The sequence below is a fragment of the Neophocaena asiaeorientalis genome, unplaced genomic scaffold (assembly GCF_003031525.2).
Source record: "Neophocaena asiaeorientalis asiaeorientalis breed wild unplaced genomic scaffold, Neophocaena_asiaeorientalis_V1.1 scaffold174, whole genome shotgun sequence".
Classification (NCBI taxonomy): domain Eukaryota; kingdom Metazoa; phylum Chordata; class Mammalia; order Artiodactyla; family Phocoenidae; genus Neophocaena; species Neophocaena asiaeorientalis.
Window position 1 is genome coordinate 5,134,365 of NW_020174922.1, and position 18,537 is coordinate 5,152,901.

Below are 18,537 nucleotides of genomic sequence, written 5' to 3' on the forward strand. Positions count from 1 at the left end.
TAAACATAAAATTACCATGTGATCCAGCAAGTCCTCTTCTGAGTAAATTCCCAAAAGAACTGAAAGTCAGGTACACCCATATTCACAGCAGTACAATTCACAATAGCCAAGAGGTGGAAACAACCCAAAGGTCCATGGAAAGATGGACAGATAAACAAAATGTGGTACATAGATACAACAGAATATTATTCAGCCTTAAAAAGGAAGGGCATTCTGACACATGCCGCAACATGGATGAACCCCGAAGATATAACGCTAAATGAAATAAGCCAGTCTTCATCTGTGAAGTGTGATAATAGCACCTGCTTCATAAAACAACAGGGCAGTCCTGAGTGATAAATGAGTCAACTCATATAAAGTGCTTCAAAGGATGCCTGATACACAATAACTCCTCAGATATTAGCTGCTACTGGTGCTGCTTTTGCTGCTACTGTTACTACTTCTACTTTATTTGAAGCAGTAAGAGGATAGATACAGCATATTAATCTTGGTTCTTTGACTTTGACGGGATGTCCTATTTTTAACAGCTTTATTGAGGTACAGTTGACATACAATGAGTGCACCTATTTAAAGCGCACAGTTTGCAAATGTTTGACATATGTATACATCCATGAAACCATTCATGAAACACCGAAAGTGAGAGTATCCATTGCCCCTCAGATTTTTCTCAGGCCCCTTGGTAATCACTCCCTTTCACGTCTGGCTTTATCTTTCCAGGCAGCCACTGCTGTTCTTTCTCTTGCTATGATTAATTTGCATTTTCTAGAGTCTTATATAAATATGGTCATACAGTATGTACTCTTTTGTCATCTGACTTATTTTAATCAGCATAATTATTGGGATTCATCCATATTCATATATGAATAGTTCATTCCTTTATACTGCCAAATAGTATTCCATTGTATGGATATACCACAGTTTGTTTACACATATGCACCTGTTGATGGATGTTTGGAGTGCTTCCAGTTTGGGGGCATTACAAATAAAGCTTATGTGAATATTCATCTATAAGTTTTTCTATGGACAGAGATATGCTCTCTTTTCTCTTAGGTAAGTCAAGGAGTGGAATGGCTGAATCATATAACAGTTTTATACTTAGGTTTTCAGGAAACTCCCAAACCAATTTACAAAGTGGTTGTTCCATTTTACATCCTAGCGGCAGTATAGGAGAGCTTCTGTTGCTCCACATTCTCACCAGCACTTGGTATGGCAGGCTTTTTAATTTTAGCCACTCTAATAGGTATACAGTGTACAGTGGTATTTAATTGTGTGGGGTTTTTTTGTTTTTTTTTTTTGCGGTACGCGCGCCTCTCACCGCTGCGGCCTCTCCCGTTGCAGAGCACAGGCTCCGGACGCGCAGGCTCAGTGGCCATGGCTCACGGGCCCAGCCGCTCCGCGGCATGTGGGATCCTCCCGGACCGGGGCACGAACCTGCGTCCCCCTGCATCAGCAGGCGGACTCTCAACCAGTGCGCCACCAGGGAAGCCCTTAATTGTGGTTTTAATTTGTATTTCCCTAATGACTAATGATGCTAAGTATCTTTTAATGTGTTTATTAGCCATTCCTATATTTTCCTTGATGATGTGTATTTTCACATCTTTTGCCCATTTATTGGGTTGTTCGTTTTCTTGTTCAGTTCTGTTTTATATATGGATACAAGTCCTTTATCAGATATATGCTTTGTAAATATTTTGTCTCCGTCTATGGCTTGACTTTTCATTTTCCTAGCACTGTCTTTGGAGCAGCAGCAGATTTTAATTTTGAAGATCTAATTCATCATTCTTTTCTTTTAAAATTTGTGCTTTTGATGTCATATCTAAAAAAATCATTACCTAATCCAGTATTACAAAGATTTTGTCTTATGTTTAGTTTTAGAAGTTTTATTGTTGTAGGTATTAGAGTTAGATCTCTGAACAGCTCGAGTTAATTTTTGTATATGGTGGAAGATAAGGATTCAAGTTTTTTTGTTTGTTTTTGTGCATGGATATACAATTGTGATAGCACCATTGGTTGAAAAGTATTCTTTCTTCACTGAATTGTCTCTCCACCTCTGTTTAAAACAATGTGTTGTCCTGTATATCTTTATTAATTTCTGGACTCTCTATTCTGTTACACTAATCTGTTTGTCTATTTGATGCCAGTACCATACTGCCTTGATTACTGTAGCTTTATAATAAATCTTGAAATCAGATAGTGTAAGCCCTTCAACTCTGTTCTTCTTTTTCTAAGTTGTTTTGGCTATTTGTGTTATTCGTATTTCCATTTGGATTTTAGAATCTGCCTGTCAATTTCTACACATACACAAAAGATTGTTAGAATTTTGATTGAGATTGAGTTGGGGCTATAGGTCAATTTGGAGGGATAGAGATCTTAACAGTATTGAGTCTTCTAACCTATGAACAAGGTTTTTATTTAGGTCTCCATTTATTTAGGTCTTTTAAAAATTCTCAGCAATGACATAGTTTCCACTGTACAGGTATTGTTTTTTTGTCAGATTCATCCCCAAATGTTTTACGTTTTTGATGCCATCTTAAATGGTATTTTCATTCATGGTTAGTGTATAGAAATACAGTTGATTTTTGTAGGTTGACCTTAGTTCCTACAACCTTGCTAAACTCACTTATTAGTTCTAGTAGCCTTTTTGGTAGATTACATTGCAGTTTCTACACAGAAAATTTTGTTACCTGTTTTCTTCTTAATTTGAATTCTTTTTCTTCTCTTTCTCATTTTATTATATAATAATACATATCTCAGTGGCTAGAACCTTCATTACAGTGTTGAATAGAAATGTTAAGCCTGAACATCCTTGTGAATGTTCTTGCTTTGTTCCTGATCATGGGAAGAATGACTTCGTTTTATTGATTGTTAAGTATGATCTTACCTGTACATGAAGTGTTAAATTTGAGGGTGTTCCTTTCCACTCCTAGTTGGCTGAGGGTTTGTAGATGTTGGGTTTTGTCAAATGCATTTTCTGTATCTTATTGAGAAGATTATATTGTCTTCCCTTTTTAGCTTCTTATATGGTGATTGATGTTTGGAATGTTAATCCAGCCTTATATTCCTGGGATAAACTTCACTTATTAGTCCTTTAAAATTTGTAGAATATGTAGTGATATCACCTCTCTCATTCCTAATATTGGTAATTCGTTTTCTCTTTCTTTTTTCCTGATTAACCTGCCTAGAGGGTTATCAGTTTTATTGATCTTCTCAAAGAACCTGTTTTTTGTTTTATTGATTTTTCTCTATTGTTTTTCTGCTTTTTATTTCATTGATACTTGCTTTGAACTTTATATATAAAAATATGTTATTTAACCATGTGTACATACATTTATATATGTGTGTGTATACACATATATAATATGTTTAACCATGTAGCATTTTCTGTGCTCTTCATTTTTTGTGTACATCTAGATTTCCATCTGATATCATTTATCTTTTCCCTGAAGAGCTTCCTTTAACATTTCTTCTAGTGTGGTTCTTGTGGTGATGGATTATTTTAGTTTTTGTATTTCTGAATATGTCTTTATGTTGCCTTTGCATTTGAAAGGTGTTTTCACTGAATATAGAATTTTTGGTTGACACTTTTTTCTTTTAGTACTTTTAAAGATGTTGCTCCACGTTTTTTTTGTTTGTTTGTTTTATATTGTTTATGCTGTCAACCAGAATCTTTATTCCTTTAATCCTCTGTATGTAGCATGTCTTTTTTCCTCTGGCCCACTCTTAAGATTTTTTCTTTCTTTTTTTAAACAGAAACAGACTCACAGATTTATTTATTTATTTTTAATAAATTTATTTATTTATCTTTGGTTGTGTTGGGTCTTTGTTGCTGTGCTCGGGCTTTCTCTAGTTGCAGCGAGCAGGGACTACTCTTCGTTGCGGTGCACGGGCTTCTCTTTGTAGTGGCTTCTCTTTTTGCAGAGCATGGGCTCTAGATGCACAGGCTTCAGTAGTTTTGGCACACGGGCTCAGTTGCTGTGGCTTATGGGCTCTAGAGCACAGCCTCAGTAGTTGTGGCGCACAGGCTTAGTTGCTCCGCAGCATGTGAGATCTTCCCGGACCAGGGCTTGAACCCACGTCCCCTGCATTGGCAGGCGGATTCTTAACCACTGCGCCACCAGGGGAGATCTCAAGATTTTTTTTCTTGATCATTGGTTTTGAGCAACTTGATTGTGATTTGCTTTGGTGTGGTTTTCTTCATATTTCTTATGTTTAGGGCTTTTTGAGCTTCTCAGATTTGTGGCTTCCTCAAGTTTGGAAAAATCTCAACCATTCTTCAAATCTTTTTTCTGCCCCCCACCACTCTCCTCCCCTCCACAAACTCATTATCCTTATATTAGCTCACTTGAAGTTGTCACCCAGCTCATTGGTGCTCATTTATTTACTTTTTTAGATTCATTTTTCTCTGTTTCATTTTTGAGTAGTCTCTATTGCTATATTTTAAATTCAGCAATTTCCTGCAATATTTCCTGTTAATGTCATCCAGTATGTTTTTCATTTCAGACATTGTAGATTTCATCTCTGGGAGTTTGATTAGCATTATATCTATATATGAAACTAATGTTTATTATTGAACATACGGAATACAATTACAATTGTTTCAATGCTCTTGTCAATTAATTATAGCATGCATCAATTCTGAGTTAGATTTAACTAGTTGTTTTTTTGTATTATAGATTTTTTTGCTTGTTTCCATTTTTGATAATTTTTGGTTGTGAGATGTTGTGAATTTTATCTTATTGGTTGTTTTTATATTCTGTAAGACTTCTGGATCTGAGTTCTGGGACACAGCTAAATGACTTGGAAACAGGTTTCATCTTTTGAGTCTTTCATTTAAGATTTGCTGGGGAGGACCAGAGCAGGTGTTACAGCACCTTATTTCGCACTCCTGAGGCAAGAACTCTCTAAGCTCTCTACTCAGTGCTGAGTCAGTTATGGTTTTCCAATATTTCTGATGGGAATATACTCTGTTCCTCTCTCCATGTGAGTCTTGAATGCTGTTCCCTTTAATCTTCTTGGATGATTCTTTCAGCAGTCTTGGTTAATTTCCTTACATGCTTGCATTGATCAGTTCTCTGCTGAATAGTCAAGGGGACCTTCTACAGATCTCCATGGTTCTCTCTCTGTGCAACTGTGCAGCTCTCTCCACTCCAGTACTCTGCCCTACAAATTCTAGCCTCCTTGTTCTCCTCAGACTCTAATCTCTGAGACTTCACCTGTGTTTTTCCTCCTTGCATTGTGGCCTGTAAAATCTCTCAAAACAGTAAGTTGGGGCAGCTGTAGGGCCCATCTCATTTGTATCCTGCCAGGCAGGGATCAGTGTCTCATTTCCTGATACCCAGTCTTGAAAACTGTTGTTTCTTATACACATGTACACACGTATGCACACACATGTGCACAGGCATACATACATATCATATGGTTTGTTCGTTAATTTCAGGCAGGGGGATAAATCAGTCTTTCTTACTCCATCTTGCTCTGGAACTAACTCTGATATATTAGTTTCTGCTGTACAGTGAAGTGAATCAGCTATATGTATGCCTATATCCCCTCCCTTTTGGACCTCCCTCACCCCGTCCACCCCCCCACCCATCTAGGTCATCACAGAGCACCGAGCTGAACTCCCTATGCTATAAAGCAGGTTCCCACTAGCTATCTGTTTTACACATAGTAGTATATTTATGTCAAACCTAATCTCCCAATTTGTCCCACCCTCCCCTTACCCCCCGTGTCCACATGTCTGTTCTCTACGTCCACGTCTGTATTCCTGCCCTACAAATAGGTTCATCTGTACCATTTTTCTAGATTCCACATATATATGTTAATATATGATATTTGTTTTTCTCTTTTCTAGATTACTTCACTCTGTATGACAGACTCTAGGTCCGTCCACATCTCTACATATGACCCAATTTCATTCCTTTTTATGGCTGAGTAATATTCCATTGTATATATGTATGCCATCTTCTTTTTTTTTTTTTGTGGTAAGCGGGCCTCTCACTGTTGTGGCCTCTCCCGTTGCGGAGCACAGGCTCCGGACGCGCAGGCCCAGTGGCCATGGCTCACATTTCTCAGGGTATACGCCCAGTAGTGGGATTGCTGGATCATACGGTAGTTCTATTTTTAGTTTTTTAAGGAAATCCCATACTGTTCTCCTTAGTGGCTGTGTCAATTTACATTCCCACCAACGGTGCAAAAGGGTTTCCCTTTTCTCCACACCCTCTCTAGCATTTATTGTTTGTAGATTTATGATGATGGCCATTCTGCCTGGTGTGAGGAGATACCTCATTGTAGTTTTGACTTGCAGTTCTCTAATAATTAGTGATGTTGAGCATCTTTTCATGTGCCTCTTGGCCATCTGTATGTCTTCTTTGGGGAAAGGCCTATTTAGGACTTCTGCCCATTTTAAAATTTTAATTAATTGTTTTTTTTTGATATTGAACTGTATGAGCTGTTTGTATATTTTGGAGATTAGTCCTTTGTCCGTTGCTTCATTTGCAAATATTTTCTCCCATTCTGAGAGTTGTGTTTTCGTCTTGTTTCCTTTGCTGTGCAAAAGCTTTTATGTTTAATTAGGTCCCAATTTTTTATTTTTGTTTGTATTTTCATTACTCTAGGAGGTGGGTCAAAAAAGACCTTACTGTGGTTTATGTCAGAGTGTTCCTCCTATGTTTTCCTCTAAGAGTTTTATAGTGTCTGGTCTTACATTTAGGTCTTTAATCCATTTGGAGTTTATTTCTGTGTATGGTATTAGGTAGTGTTCTAATTTCATTCTTTTACATGTAGCTGTCCAGTTTTCCTAGCACCATTTATTGAAGAGGCTGTTTTTTCTCCATTGTATGTTCTTGCCTCCTTTGTCATAAATTAGCTGACCATATGTGCGCGGGTTTACTTCTGGGCTTTCTGTCCTGTAGCATTGATCTATATTTCTGTTTTTGTGCCAATACCAGACTGTCTTGATTACTGTAGCTTTGTAGTATAGTGTGAAGTCAGGGAGCCTGATTCCTCCATCTCCGTTTTTCTTTCTCAAGATTGCTTTGGCTATTCAGGGTCTTTTGTGTTTCCATACAAATAGTAATTTTTTTTTCTAATTCTGTGAAGAATGCCAGTGGTAGTTTGATAGGGATTCCATTGAATCTATAGATTGCTTTGGGTAGTAAAGTCACTTTCACAATATTGACTCTTCCAATCCAAGAACATGTTATATTTGTCCATCTGTTTATGTCATTTTAAATTTCTTTCATCTGTGTTTTATAGTTTTCTAGGTACAAGTCTTTTGCCTACTTAAGTTTATTCCTAGGTATTTTATTCTTTTCGTTGCAGTGGTAAATGGGATTGTTTCCTTGATTTCTCTTTCTGATTTTTCTTTGTCAGTGTATAGGAAGGCCAGAGATTTCTGTGCATTAATTTGGTATCCTGCAACCTTACCAAATTCATTGATTAGCTCTAGTAGTTTTCTGGTGGCATCTTTAGGATTTTCTATGTATAGTATCATGTCATCTGCAGACAGTGACAGTTTTACTTCTTTTCCGATTTGGATTCCTTTTATTCCTTTTTCTTCTCTGATTGCCATGGCTAGGACTTCCAAAACTGTGTTGAATAAGAGTGGCGAGAGTGGACGTCCTTGTCTTGTTCCTGCTCTTAGTGGAAATGCTTTCAGTTTTTCGCCATTGAATATGATGTTTGCTGTGGATTTGTCATATATGGCCTTTATTATGTTGAGGTAGGTTCCCTCTATGCCCATTTTCTGGAGAGTTTTTATCTGATTATCTCAGTAGATGCAGAAAAAGCTTTTGACAAAATTCAACTCCCATTTCTGATAGGATGCTTTTTGAATTGTTAGAACCTGTTAGATGAATGTTTTTCAAAGGCATCCATTGTGGTGCAATGGGAACAGTGATGTAAGGCTGTGAGAGCCTCATCCTTTCTACCAATGACCATCTGTATAAGTTTTATCAAGGGATAGACTCATGGAGTCTCCTGGTTGGATGGGACTCTACAGGTTATGTGGCTGATCCTCCAGCTGATGCATAAAACCCTTTCTGTACAGTCTCTCCTGTACTCTCCCATGTTGGGCAACTTGCCTTTTTAAAGGACACATTTCCTATTTAGATGTTTCTCATGGTTAGAAACTTCTTAACTTACATGAGCTAAAATCTTTCTCCCACTAACTCCCATCTAGATTTTTCTAGTGAAGTCATGTGAAATTACTCTAATCCCTTTTCCACACGATAGCCCCCCTTACATTTGAGGGCCAAGTGCCTGCTTTCTTCCCAGGGCATCTCCAGGATAAATATCTTGATCTCTCTGAACCTCAATTGTCTTATCTCTAGAATGTAGTTACAAAAAGGATTCCTGCATCTGTGAGTGCCTTCGTGAGTGAGATACCATGCTAGATGCTAAGGATACAGAAGAGAATGTACTGTCTCTGCCTCCCAGAAACTCACCAGGGAAGAGAAGTCAAATGATGCAGCAGAGAGATAAAAAGCCCTCTTAATAGAAGTGTGCAAAGTGTGCTGGACCCTTCACAAGATTTTAGAGAAGATCAAATTAATTAAGATATTGGAAGTATAGTCTATACACTATAAAAGACTGTAAGTGTGTTTGGTATTACTATTAGCGGTAGTCAGAGATGTACCAATAGCTGATCTGTCCCCATTATTTTTTCTGAAGGCTGTTATGCCTCTGACCTTTTCAGTTTGAAGCTTCTGTTTGAAACCTCTGAGTTCCACATAATTAATGAGTTTGGATAGGTGATGGTGCCCACAGGGGGCTAGAAACATGCCAATAAGTTTATCTTTCCTCCTGCTCTTGCAGGTTGTTTGGGTTCAGGGCTTGTAAAAGACAATTGTACTCAGTGAATTTTTAAGTGAATTCAGATCTTATAAGCTAGGGACACTGTAAATCTCTACTGATGCTTTATTGTTTAAAACTCCAGATGGTGATGGTAATACTTCAGCTTTTCTCCATATGGAGAAACAGAAGACAGCTTTCAGAAGAAAGCAGTGGCAAAATTCAGATATCGTCATTTTGTAACACTAGGTCACTCTGTGTCTCCCTCACAGGGTGTTTGAGCTTCTCATCGTGATTTTTCAAGCATCTCTTTACTTTGCCAAGCATATCATAAATGTAAGTAAGAGGAAGAACTATATATTGATGTGACACGATGCTGAGGTTAGGGTTTGCCACAATATGGCAGCACTTCTTACACTTGGGGAACTTAAAAATGCAGATTCCCAGACCCTACCTCCAAATACTCGGATTTAGCTATCTGGTGGGTGTGGGGAGAGGGGGAGAGCTGGTACAGTGTACTTGGAATTCGTTTCTGGATAATTCTAGTACAGGTGGGCGCTGCATTGAGAAACACTGGGGGCGGAGTGCACCTGTGATATGAGGGCAGTAAATCTTGTCCCGCCTCTGACTCTGTATTTGTTCTTGCCTCCACTAACTTTGGAGGGTCTCCTTTTTATCAGGAGTTTATATCGTGAGGAGTCAACAAGATGAGTCAGATAGTTCCATTCTCAAAGAATCTTCAGTATAGCCTTAAGATGTCTGTAGATCCTGGTTTAGTAACTACATGACTTGCAGTGGGTTACTTTTAAGCTTAGTGATATAACCTGGATAATACAATCTACCTTTTCTTCAGGATTTTTAGGAAAACTGATTAAAGGTTAATAGGAAGACTGTTATCTTCCCTAAGCTGGACAGGAACTGATTGAGTATAGCTGATATCCATTATTCAAGAGAAAACATTTCTCCATGCCATCTTGAGCATTCATTTCCTTTTGGAAGTTCTTCTGTTTTGTTTCGTTTTATAGTTGTAATTTAGCTATTTGTCTTTTGAGTGTGCTGTAAAATGTTGGGTTACAAAAGTTCCTTCTGATACCAGATGGCTCATCAGGATTTAGACTTCTCTGGGCCACTTCCCTGCAGGGTCTGCTAGGGCTGCTTCCACCACCACTTATTGTCTTTGTAAATTAGCCATTTTCTTCTGTCAGTAATTTCTGTTCAAATCTGATTATACCAACTAGGCTTCCAGTAGGAAGTGGTAGGTGTAGGTGTATCCAGGGTACTCTAAATATAATTACTGGGTTCCTTGAGCTAGCTCATTATTTCGGCTTCATGGTGCCCCATACCCCTTTCTTTCACAGATGTCTTTAGCTAAATCACCAGTACCTGATTAGTAAATTTGCTTCAACTGTAAAAGATAAACAATACTCTACAGTAAAAGCACATTTAAAATACACAGAAAGCAGCAAAAAAAAAAAAAAAAAAAAAACCCACCGCAACGTTTTCTGAGAGGCGAAGCAAGCTTACTGCTGTGGTATAAATAAATGGTCTTTGTGGATTTCATTTGCATTATTTCTGTACCAGAGTTTTCATAATGTACCCTCAAAATCTCACATTGTATATTTCTTACTTCTTTTTTTTAACATAAAGAAAACTACCAACAACGATATATTTTTGAAAAGTAAAACATCATGTGCTTTTTATACATGCTTATAAGCCTTGCGAGAACAAGGCCTCAAAAAATTGGGGAAAGACTCAGAATTGTTCCTCTCCAGGGAAATCTTTAGTAAAAGGTGAAAGATTTATATGATCTGAAGAGAAACCAGAGTATATTTCTTCCTTTTTTGTAGCATCAATAATCAGTGTTCGAGGAGTCTTCTAGCGTTTCTCCTGACTGCCCACTTTTATTTTTTACAAACATTGAAATCTTAAATTTTTAATTAAAAAATATGAATGAGTAAATTCTGATTGTGTGGTGTAATTAATCTCACCTAACTTTTGCCTTTATTATCACCCACATGGTACATGCTTATAAGTAGTTAATAATTTAGTCACTTCTTTCTGAATATTAACAAATGAGTCTATATGAATTTCATACATCAACTTAAATACAAAATTCCTTGATGACAGGTCTGGTTGAGAAATGTATCTCAACAATCTGTGAGATGAAAGAGCTGTTAACTTCTCATAAACTTTCAAATCACGTCGATGAGAGACTGAAAAAAAATGGACTGTAATGAAAAGGTAGGTTTTAGGTAATATCTTTTAACACCTGAGGTCAGTATTCTCTTCATATTTTCTCTCAGCACTACCTTCCTGGGGTAATTCTGCGTTCTTCCTCTCTTTGCCGGAGGGTTTCTGCTACCTACGAAGACCCTTTCCAAATGTATGTTCTGGGATTTTCTCTCTCCCACAGTCAAAACTTTTGTGTCTTTTCCTGATTTTTCTTTAAGCGCTCTGGCCTCCATTGTTTTTGATGAGAAGTCAGCTGTTAATTTTATGTTCCACAGTGGAACAAGTTGTTTTCCTCTGGTTGCTTTCAACAGTATATCTTTGGCTTTCAGCATTTTGATGAGTTTGGGTGTGGTTCTCTTTGAATTCGTCCTACTTGGTGTTCATGGAGCTTCTTAGAAATATAGATTAGTCTGTTTTTTAAAAATCAAATTTGGAACATTCTCAGCCATTATTTCTTTGAATATATTTCTGTTCCATTCTCTCTCCTTTCCTTCTGATTCTTTCAGTGTGCGTATGTTCTACAGTTAACGGTGTCCAAACCTTTCTGAAGCTCCTTTTATTTTTTTTCTTCTTTTTTCTTTCTTTTCTTTGGATTATATAGTCTCTATTCATCTGTTAATAAGTTTCCAGTTCAAATCTGCGGAGCCACTGTACTGAATTCTTCATTTCAGTTACTGTACTTTTTAACTCCAGAGTTTCCTTGTGGTTCTTTGTTGTATTTTCTATCATTTTGTTGATATTCTCTGTTTGATAAGACATTGTCATCATACCTTCCTTCACTTCTGTAAGCTTGGCTTCCTTTTGTTCTCTGAATATGCTTAAAATGGCTGCTTTCAAGTCTTGTTAACTTCTGGGCACCTGTAAGTTTCTATTGCCTGTTTTTTTGCCTGTGTATGGGTCAAGCTTTTCTGGGTTTTGTTTTTTTCTGTTTTTTGGGTGTTTCATAATTTTTTTGTTGAAAACTGCACATTTTAGGTAAAATATTGTAGCACCTCTGAATACTGACACTCCTTTCCCCTTCCTTTTTGGAGGAAGTTTGCTGAAGTTGGTGTTAGGTCATTTATTTATCTGTTTAGTGACTTGGCTGGACTAATTCTGTAAAGTCTGTTTTTCCCCACGTTACGTCCTCTATGACTTTCTTGCTTAGGTTTTTTTTTTTCTTGTTTTTATTTTTGGCCTGAATTCTTAAGGGTTTTCTGTGGGTCTTTATAAACCATTTATTGATCACAGTTTGTGCTTAAGCCACCCTAGCTACTTAGATGTGTGTGTGTGGTTTGTAGACTGCTTTCACACTTCAGGGAGTTTACAGTTTCTACCCACTTTTAGCCAGGGTCCAATAGTTCAGAAGTCTTCTCTCCAGTCTCTCCAGGGAGGGTTTAGCACTAGCTAGGCACAAAGTCTTCCAGACCACGAGGGATGAATATGATTTTATTTTTAAGCCCAACTTCCTGACTTCCTTCTAGGTTAGAGTGGCTTATTGTTTAGCCAGTGTTTTGGTTAAAGGTTTTGCTTAAACCTTTTAAGTCAGTAAGGCTTCCACATTTTGCTGATGGATCTATGTATGACTTGGGGAGTTTTCATGACTGCCCCAAGTCCCACTCTGGTTGGTTACTCCTGAGTGGGTACAGCCTAGGATACGTTCTCCCTCTTTAGGACCCTCAGGGATGAGTGTGATCCCAGGAGCACTCTTCTTGGATGTCTCTTAGGCTTTGTTAAATTTATGGCTGGTCCATCATTTTATAATACGTATGATACATCGTGATACTTACATCATGAAGCTACTAGGTGCATGTGATTATTTGCTTGCCACCGGAATCTCCATTGTTTTTGACAGTGTCCTTAGGCATGAACAGTGTTATGTCCCAAATAAAACCAGTCGATTCAGGCAGCATGATAGAGCTCTCTGTCATTACGTCTTCCCTCTTCTCCTGGGCAGAACCTCTGTGCCATTACATCAGATCTTCGGACGGGAGCAGTAGCCCACTTCTCCCTGAGTGACAGCCCCTCTCTACAAGCAGGCACTGCATGGTTTTTTAGCTTGCTTCTCTCAGTGTGGAATCTCTGCCTGATGAGTGAGCTAGGATTGCTCACTTGGTGATTGGAGCCCTAAAGTTCTCAGCCTGTTGCTCCTGGGGCCAAGCCCTGCCCTGCAAGTAGAAAAGGAGTTGGGGGGAAGAGGATGTAGTCCTCTCAGCAGCACCTGCCCAGATTTGTGCTTCTGCATTGGAGGGTTAGGAGTGGAGGAATGGGAGACACTGGCAGCCTAGCCTGCCTCTCTCACATGAAACAGTAGCCCTAGACTAGGAGCTGGGGAGAGATAGAACCCTGTTCTTGGCTGTCTTGTCTGTTCTTGGCTAGTCTACCCAGGTTAGAGCTTCCATCACCTCCTCTTTTCCTGATTTTTTTCAAGGCTTTGCTGTAGGTCTGCACTCTGCTGACCTAGGCCAGTCATAGCCAGCCAGAACTTTCAAAATAAAAGGAGGATAAAGAACTACCACGTGGCACGTGAGTAAGAAAAGACAACCCAATAGCAGAGCAAACATCAGTAGCAACCAAAACAACAAAAAAATAGGTACATGATATGCACAGGCAGCCCATAGAATAGGTATCCCAGAAGATCAGTTAGTGTGAAAGGATGTTCACCTTCCCTAGTAATCAGGAATATGGAAATTGAAAGCAATATTGTAATATACATCCATAACTATCAGATTTGCAAAAATTAAGAAGTCTGACAAAACTAAATATTGAGGAAGATGTGGAGAAACGGGAATTTTGGTACACTGAAGGGGGGCTATAAGTTGGTACAACTTCTTGGGAGAGTAATGTGGCAGTAATGAAATAAACTAAAGATTCATGTATCGTGTGTACCTTATGACACAGTAATTTCACTTCAGGGCACATATCCTAGAGAAAACTCCTACTCATGCAGCAGGAGACACTCACAGAGGGATGCTTATTGCTGAACTGTTTGTAATAGTGAAAAGCATAAAACGACCCAAGTATACATCACTAAAAAAATAAATTTTTATGTAGTCTTACAGAGGAACACTGTACAGTAGTTCAAGTGAATGGTCTGCCTCTGCCTACAGCGACATCTGTAAGTTTGATGTGTGACAAGTTATGGAAGGATGGGTGCAGTATGATACCATTTATATATGCTAAAAACATAAAATAAACCTTTACGCTGTTTACAGATTTTATAGCACAGGTTTCAGCATACCATGATCTGTGGGCCAAATCTGACCCATGGCCTATGTTAGAACAACTCACTAGCTAAGAATGATGTTTATATTTTCAAATTATTGTAAAAACAAACAAAAAGCAAGCAAGCTATGGCTTTTCTCCATAGCAGGTCAGATAGACACTCCAAGGGAAGCTTGGAGTTCTGAAAGAAAGTTTACTGTATAAAAGGTAGAGTGTGCTTTAATTAAAAAAAAAAAAGTATGAGGCATAGAGTGTATCTGATTGTCTTATAAGCCTGCTATAACAAAATACCATAGACTGAGTAATTTATAAACAACAGAAATTTATTTATCATAGTTCTGGAGGCTGGCAGTCTAAGATTTGGTGTCTGTTGAGGATCCTCTTCCTAGTTCATAGATTATCATCTTCTCACTGTTTCCCCACATGGCAGAAGGTGCTGTCTGGGGTCTCTTTTATAAGGGCACTAATCTTATTCATGAGGACTCCACCCTTATGATCTATTCACCTACCAAGGGCCCCACCTCCTAATACTATCACATTGGAAGTTAAAATTTCAACATATGAATTTTGGGAGGATGAAAACACTGTCTATAGCACTGACCGTCAAGTCCTAACCTAGTTCTACTTGCCACTTTACTAAAAATTTGCTACCCCCTGGTAAACATATGCTCTGTGTGTCTACAGTCATATTCCCTCAGCATAGCCTGGTGGATAGTTCCAGCAACCTTCCGCCAGCCTTTCTGCCCCAGGAGTTTCTTCTATGTCTTGGAATTTTAGCTTTTTTTGGGTATTGCCTGACCTATCTGGAGGCAGCCTTCAACCAGTGGAAACATGAATCAGATGACTGCCCCAGCTTCATCCAAGGAACAGTACTGAGGTGTGTTCTACATGGTTCCTCACAGGGACCACTGCAGGAGCAAGCCACATTACCCAATTCTGGAGTGTGGTAACCAGCTCCAGAACACACTTTTCTGGGCCTTGCCTTTCTCTGCCCCACTCTTCTCTGCTCCCTCATTCTGCTTGCTGGGACCGCCATCCAAATAAATGCTGTCACTTCATGCATGACCCAGACTCTGTTTGGGGAAGCTCCAAACTAAGACAGACACATAGACAGTAAAAGGACAAAACTGCCGTTGGGAAGGAGAGTGGTACTGTGGGGGTGGCGGAAGCAGAGGGGGGCACAGGGAGCATGAAAGGAGCTTTAATTATATTTTTACATTTTACTTATTCATAAGTATCCACAACAAATAGGGCAGAAGGTGAGCTTTTTAAAAGCTGAGTTACGTACAGATGGGTATTTACATTTTAGAGTTTGAAATCTTGTGCCAGATTTCTATGTGAAAATAGTCTTCCTCTTAATTTTTCTTGGGGAACCTGTTTCTTATGGTGCTTAAAATCCAGCTTCTGCCTTGACATGTTGATCATACCTTTTTGAGTGAAAGTAATTCATTATGAGAATAAAAGAAAGGCAGCCATATTTAAATAGTAGAGAAAATGCACCAGAGTAATTCAATTGAAAGAGACTTCCCCTTCATTTTTTAAAAAGATACTTCACAGGATAACTTTCTCCTCTAGTAGTAGTGATATCGAAAACCTTCTGCTGTGTCCAAGATATGCTCCTGAGCTCTAAATGACAGGTCGAGCATGCTCTACGTTAGGAAGTATTATGTAAGAGCAGAAGGTAATTCACTCCAGAGAAACACAGTTTATAGGAAACTATAAAATAACTCATTGGGAACATTTCTTAATCCAGAAAATTAAGTCCCACTGTGGGTTTTCATGCAGAGTGTAGAAAAGGGAAACAAAACCAAAACAAAAGGACAACAACAACAACAAAATTGTGTTCTCTAAGCCTCCTTAGAGAGCAGGATGTTTTTATTAGCATATTTGGGACTTGATGCAGGCAAGACTTCTTTCAGAAAGAAGCCATATGTTCTCTTGTGCATGCCAAATTTGTGACAATCACGATTCTGTGGTCTTGCAAATGAAAGCAAAATGTTGTGTAGCCCTCCCAGCAGGGATGAAACCTTTTCCTAAAGCAGCATCCTTTTGTGATGCCCAGCTCTCATTTGACTGAGCTGCTTTGCGCAAAGTATATCTAGCAAAAGGTTTTAAAATGATAAATCCTCTCCTTTTACGCTCATTGCTCTTAGGATGAAGGCCTTCATTTGGCCCAAAAAGGCCTGCAGTGTCTGACTCCTGTCAGCATCTCCAACATCATCTTGGGTGCCTTTTCCTTCCCTCTCTAATCTTCATTCATGCTGGGCTCTTGGAGGAGCCATGCTTACCCCGGGACCCTTTGCACATCCTCCTCCTGGTCTCTTCCTTGCCTGACAAATAAAAGGCATTCAGGGCTTCCCTGGTGGCGCAGTGGTTGAGAGTCCGCCTGCCGATGCGGGGGACGTGGGTTCGTGCCCCGGTCTGGGAGGATCCCATGTGCCGCGGAGCGGCTGGGCCCGTGAGCCACGGCCGCTGAGCCTGTGCGTCTGGAGCCTGTGCTCCGCAACGGGAGAGGCCGCAGCAGTGAGAGGCCCGTGTACCGCAAAACAAAAAACATTCAGTAAATACTTTCCAAATGAATGATAGAGGTTAGAAAGTAGCCAGAGTCTTACATGGTGGTGGTGGTGGAGATGTTGTGGTAGGCAACAAGCATATAAAAAAGGCACCACTTCTGTCTAATCACCAGTGTTTTAAATGGGTATGGAATAGGCCAACTCTTCCTTTTACTCTCCTTTCTTATTTTCATCGTAGTCTTATCAACAGTCTTGCCAGCATATTATCTTAATAATAATTTTTTAAAAACTGTTTAAGGTACTGTCGGAGAATGTGTCCAGAGCTGCTGCTGATTATCCTGTATCCGTATCCACGTTTTGCCATCAGACTTTGCCACCAGTAGAGGGCTATTTTGAGGGAAGGAAGAAAAGCTAAGCACAATGATCGTTCAGGGGAATGATACCAAATAGAACTGAAATAGGAAAAAAATAAGCAGACCAAATTAGTGCACAGGTTGGTGTACTGATCCACTGCCTGTTCGTCTGCTCATACATTGCAGGCCAACCTGTGCCGGCGCAGTGCTGGGCACTAGGAAACAGAGATGGACAAGACCGAGATCACTGCCTTCTAGGAACTCTAAAACGTTGGAGAGGCATTCAAGTAGATGATGATAGTACAAAATACAACCTAACAAGTGCTGAATAGAGTTTGACCCAGTGTTACCGAACCAAACTTGGGTCCACTCGCCTGATGTGCAGCAAAGCTGAGCTGCTGACGCCAGGTTGTGGTGAAGGAAATACAGTGTTTATTGCCGGGCCAGCTAAGGAGACCGGGCAGCTTATGCTCAAAAGACCTGAATTCCCCAATGGCTTTTAGGGAAGGGTTTTTAAAGACAGAGTGAGGGAGTGGGTCATGGGGCACCTGATCAGCTCGTGCACAGTTCTCTGATTGGTGGGTGGTGAGGTAATCCTGTGAGGTCACAGGGATCAGCATTTTCAGTCCTCAGGCTCCAGCTGGTCTGGGGGCTACGTGCTCCTGGTCATAACGTAGTTAGCTTCTTCCACCTGGTGGAGGTTTTAGTATCTGCAAAACAATTCAAGGACATGGCTAAGGATATTATCTGTAGCCCCTGAGGAAGAACTAAAGTTTCTTGACTAACCTATTATTATTTTGTCTTGCTTGACTGTTTTCCTTTGTTTCTGCATTTTCTCACTTTTCTGATTAAATTTGTTCTTTGGAACTCGGGGAAAGCCTAGGAGACTAAAGCTTTTCTACAAACAAGAGGCAGGTGGGGGATATGAGGGGTGGGGAGTCTGTCCTTGGGAAGGCCCTACAGTGTCTTGCTCAGTGTCACCAGGGCTGTGGGAGCACAGAGGAATTTGGACATCTTTACAGGGGAAGGTACAAGTGACCTAGTGACGATTTGATCACAGTAGGTACATAGGCACAGGAAGAGAGTTACAGATTTATTATTGAAGGACAGTAAAACCTAACTGATATTAATCAAGTCTTGTTAGTTACCAAGAAAATGCTTAGCAATGATTTTTAGCAATATAGACAGTTACGGAAAGCAAGTTAAATTTTTAAAAGAACTTTCGTACATTAAACTATCCTCTGATGTTGCAGATTGGTGTGTATTGATTACCGCTAACCCAAGTAGACTCTCTCCTGGAAAACAGGATTTTTCTTTTTTTTTTGCTGTACGCGGGCCTCTCACTGTTGTGGCCTCTCCCGTTGCGGAGCACGGGCTCCGGACGCGCAGGCTCAGCAGCCATGGCTCACGGGCCCAGCCGCTCCGTGGCATGTGGGATCTTCCCA

General features: G+C 39.6%; 1 protein-coding gene and 1 non-coding gene across 2 annotated transcripts in view; one reads left to right on the plus strand and one right to left on the minus strand.

Annotated features, from left to right (window-relative positions):
• Positions 1–18,537, plus strand: part of SH3GL2 (SH3 domain containing GRB2 like 2, endophilin A1) — a 192,882-nt gene that overhangs the window by 108,059 nt on the left and 66,286 nt on the right. The gene's annotated exons all lie outside the window — the stretch shown is intronic.
• LOC112410097 (U5 spliceosomal RNA) lies at positions 10,503–10,618 on the minus strand. Its single transcript, XR_003005328.1, has one exon. It is a non-coding gene; the product is annotated as a U5 spliceosomal RNA (small nuclear RNA).